Source organism: Oncorhynchus clarkii, unplaced genomic scaffold, assembly GCF_045791955.1.
Source record: "Oncorhynchus clarkii lewisi isolate Uvic-CL-2024 unplaced genomic scaffold, UVic_Ocla_1.0 unplaced_contig_1723_pilon_pilon, whole genome shotgun sequence".
Taxonomy (NCBI): Eukaryota; Metazoa; Chordata; class Actinopteri; order Salmoniformes; family Salmonidae; genus Oncorhynchus; species Oncorhynchus clarkii.
Window position 1 is genome coordinate 305,001 of NW_027260956.1, and position 5,000 is coordinate 310,000.

A 5,000-nucleotide genomic window follows, 5' to 3' on the forward strand; every position below is an offset into this window, starting at 1 on the left:
AGAAAAGACTAGAACTCACAATCCATTGCTTAGGAGTCCAGTATCTTAGGCCACTGGGATACTGTGTAAACAGTATGACCTATACGAACTGTTGGAAGAGGTAAAAAAAAATTATAATGGCACTGAGACATTATGCCCATGAAACGACACATTTTTTAAAAATGTTGTTCGCACTTAAAATAAACTGTTTAGCAGAGGATGGTTTCGATCCATCAACCTCTGGGTTATGGGCCCAGCACGCTTCCACTGCGCCACTCTGCTCTAAGCCTCTTCAGAAAAGACTAGAACTCACAATCCATGGCTTAGGAGTCCAGTATCTTAGGCCACTGGGATACTGTGTAAACAGTATGACCTATACGAAATGTTGGAAGAGGTAAAAAACAAATTATAATGGCACTGAGACATTATGCCCATGAAACGACACATTTTTTAAAAATGTTGTTCGCACTTAAAATGAACTATTTAGCAGAGGATGGTTTCGATCCATCGACCTCTGGGTTATGGGCCCAGCACGCTTCCGCTGCGCCACTCTGCTCTCAGCCACTTCAGAAAAGACTAGAACTCACAATCCATGGCTTAGGAGTCCAGTATCTTAGGCCACAGGGATACTGTGTAAACAGTATGACCTATACGAACTGTTGGAAGAGGTAAAAAAATATATATAATGGCACTGAGACATTATGCCCATGAAACGACACATTTTTTAAAAATGTTGTTCGCACATAAAATAAACTGTTTAGCAGAGGATGGTTTCGATCCATCGACCTCTGGGTTATGGGCCCAGCACGCTTCCGCTGCGCCACTCTGCTCTAAACCACTTTAGAAAAGACTAGAACTCACAATCCATGGCTTAGGAGTCCAGTATCTTAGGCCACTGGGATACTGTGTAAACAGTATGACCTATACGAACTGTTGGAAGAGGTAAAAAAAAAATTATAATGGCACTGAGACCTTATGCCCATGAAACGATACATTTTTAAAAAATGTTGTTCGCACTTAAAATAAACTGTTTAGCAGAGGATGGTTTCGATCCATCGACCTCTGAGTTATGAGCCCAGCACGCTTCTGCTGCGCCACTCTGCTCTCAGCCACTTCAGAATAGACTAGAACTCACAATCCATGGCTTAGGAGTCCAGTATCTTAGGCCACTGGGATACTGTGTAAACAGTATGACCTATACGAACTGTTGGAAGAGGTAAAAAAAAATTATAATGGCACTGAGACATTATGCCCATGAAACGACACATTTTTTAAAAATGTTGTTCGCACTTAAAATAAACTGTTTAGCAGAGGATGGTTTCGATCCATCAACCTCTGGGTTATGGGCCCAGCACGCTTCCACTGCGCCACTCTGCTCTAAGCCTCTTCAGAAAAGACTAGAACTCACAATCCATGGCTTAGGAGTCCAGTATCTTAGGCCACTGGGATACTGTGTAAACAGTATGACCTATACGAAATGTTGGAAGAGGTAAAAAACAAATTATAATGGCACTGAGACATTATGCCCATGAAACGACACATTTTTTAAAAATGTTGTTCGCACTTAAAATAAACTATTTAGCAGAGGATGGTTTCGATCCATCGACCTCTGGGTTATGGGCCCAGCACGCTTCCGCTGCGCCACTCTGCTCTCAGCCACTTCAGAAAAGACTAGAACTCACAATCAATGGCTTAGGAGTCCAGTATCTTAGGCCACTGGGATACTGTGTAAACAGTATGACCTATACGAACTGTTGGAAGAGGTAAAAAAATGTTATAATGGCACTGAGACATTATGCCCATGAAACGACACATTTTTTAAAAATGTTGTTCGCACTTAAAATAAACTGTTTAGCAGAGGATGGTTTCGATCCATCGACCTCTGGGTTATGGGCCCAGCACGCTTCCGCTGCGCCACTCTACTCTCAGCCACTTCAGAAAAGACTAGAACTCACAATCCATGGCTTAGGAGTCCAGTATCTTAGGCCACTGGGATACTGTGTAAACAGTATGACCTATACGAACTGTTGGAAGAGGTAAAAAAATATATAATGGCACTGAGACATTATGCCCATGAAACGACACATTTTTTAAAAATGTCGTTCGCACTTAAAATAAACTGTTTAGCAGAGAATGGTTTCGATCCATCGACCTCTGGGTTATGGGCCAGGCACGCTTCCGCTGCGCCACTCTGCTCTCAGCCACTTCAGAAAAGACTAGAACTCACAATCCATGGCTTAGGAGTCCAGTATCTTAGGCCACTGGGATACTGTGTAAACAGTATGACCTATACGAACTGTTGGAAGAGGTAAAAAAAAAATTATAATGGCACTGAGACATTATGCCCATGAAACGACATATTTTTTAAAAATGTTGTTCGCACTTAAAATAAACTGTTTAGCAGAGGATGGTTTCGATCCATTGACCTCTGGGTTATGGGCCCAGCACGCTTCCGCTGCTCCACTCTGCTTCCATCCACCCCAGATGGGACTTGAACCCACAATCCCTGGCTTAGGAGGCCAATGCCTTATCCATTAGTTAACTGGGGCACTGTCTACCTTTTGCAAATAGTACGAACTGATACAAGCAGTAAAAACAATGTGTACTGGATAGCACTGAGACACGCAAATGAAATATAGCTTTCTAATTTCTGTTTGCGTTTCATTTTTGAAAATAATCTGTTTAGCAGAGAATGGTTTCGATCCATCGACCTCTGGGTTATGGGACCTGCACGCTTCCGCTGCGCCACTCTGCTCTCAGCCACTTCAGAAATGACTAGAACTCAAAATCTTTGGCTTAGGAGTCCAGTATCTTAGGCCACTGGGATACTGTGTAAACAGTATGACCTATACGAACTTTTGGAAGAGGTAAAAAAATATATATAATGGCACTGAGACATGCCCATGAAACGACACATTTTTTAAAAATGTTGTTCGCACTAAAAATAAACTGTTTAGCAGAGGATGGTTTCGATCCATCGACCTCTGGGTTATGGGCCCAGCACGCTTCCGCTGCGCCACTCTGCTCTCATCACCTTCAGAAAAGACTAGAACTCACAATCCATTGCTTAGGAGTCCAGTATCTTAGGCCACTGGGATACTGTGTAAACAGTATGACCTATACGAACTGTTGGAAGAGGTAAAAAATATATATAATGGCACTGAGACATGCCCATGAAAAGACACATTTTTAAAAAATGTTGTTCGCACTTAAAATAAACTGTTTAGCAGAGGATGGTTTCGATCCATCGACCTCTGGGTTATGGGCCCAGCACGCTTCCGCTGCGCCACTCTGCTCTCAGCCGCTTCAGAAAAGACTAGAACTCACAATCCATGGCTTAGGAGTCCAGTATCTTAGGGTACTGGGATACTGTGTAAACAGTATGACCTATACGAACTGTTGGAAGAGGTAAAAAATTATATATAATGGCACTGAGACATGCCCATGAAACGACACATTTTTAAAAAATGTTGTTCGCACTTAAAATAAACTGTTTAGCAGAGGATGGTTTCGATCCATCGACCTCTGGGTTATGGGCCTAGCACGCTTCCGCTGCGCCACTCTACTCTCAGCCACTTCAGAAAAGACTAGAACTCACAATCCATGGCTTAGGAGTCCAGTATCTTAGGCCACTGGGATACTGTGTAAACAGTATGACCTATACGAACTGTTGGAAGAGGTAAAAAAAAAATTATAATGGCACTGAGACATTATGCCCATGAAACGACATATTTTTGAAAAATGTTGTTCGCACTTAAAATAAACTGTTTAGCAGAGGATGGTTTCGATCCATCGACCTCTGGGTTATGGGCCCAGCACGCTTCCGCTGCTCCACTCTGCTTCCATCCACCCCAGATGGGACTTGAACCCACAATCCCTGGCTTAGGAGGCCAATGCCTTATCCATTAGTTAACTGGGGCACTGTCTACCTTTTGCAAATAGTACGAACTGATACAAGCAGTAAAAACAATGTGTACTGGATAGCACTGAGACACGCAAATGAAATATAGCTTTCTAATTTCTGTTTGCGTTTCATTTTTGAAAATAATCTGTTTAGCAGAGAATGGTTTCGATCCATCGACCTCTGGGTTATGGGACCTGCACGCTTCCGCTGCGCCACTCTGCTCTCAGCCACTTCAGAAATGACTAGAACTCAAAATCTTTGGCTTAGGAGTCCAGTATCTTAGGCCACTGGGATACTGTGTAAACAGTATGACCTATACGAACTTTTGGAAGAGGTAAAAAAATATATATAATGGCACTGAGACATGCCCATGAAACGACACATTTTTTAAAAATGTTGTTCGCACTAAAAATAAACTGTTTAGCAGAGGATGGTTTCGATCCATCGACCTCTGGGTTATGGGCCCAGCACGCTTCCGCTGCGCCACTCTGCTCTCATCACCTTCAGAAAAGACTAGAACTCACAATCCATTGCTTAGGAGTCCAGTATCTTAGGCCACTGGGATACTGTGTAAACAGTATGACCTATACGAACTGTTGGAAGAGGTAAAAAATATATATAATGGCACTGAGACATGCCCATGAAAAGACACATTTTTAAAAAATGTTGTTCGCACTTAAAATAAACTGTTTAGCAGAGGATGGTTTCGATCCATCGACCTCTGGGTTATGGGCCCAGCACGCTTCCGCTGCGCCACTCTGCTCTCAGCCGCTTCAGAAAAGACTAGAACTCACAATCCATGGCTTAGGAGTCCAGTATCTTAGGGTACTGGGATACTGTGTAAACAGTATGACCTATACGAACTGTTGGAAGAGGTAAAAAATTATATATAATGGCACTGAGACATGCCCATGAAACGACACATTTTTAAAAAATGTTGTTCGCACTTAAAATAAACTGTTTAGCAGAGGATGGTTTCGATCCATCGACCTCTGGGTTATGGGCCTAGCACGCTTCCGCTGCGCCACTCTACTCTCAGCCACTTCAGAAAAGACTAGAACTCACAATCCATGGCTTAGGAGTCCAGTATCTTAGGCCACTGGGATACTGTGTAAAC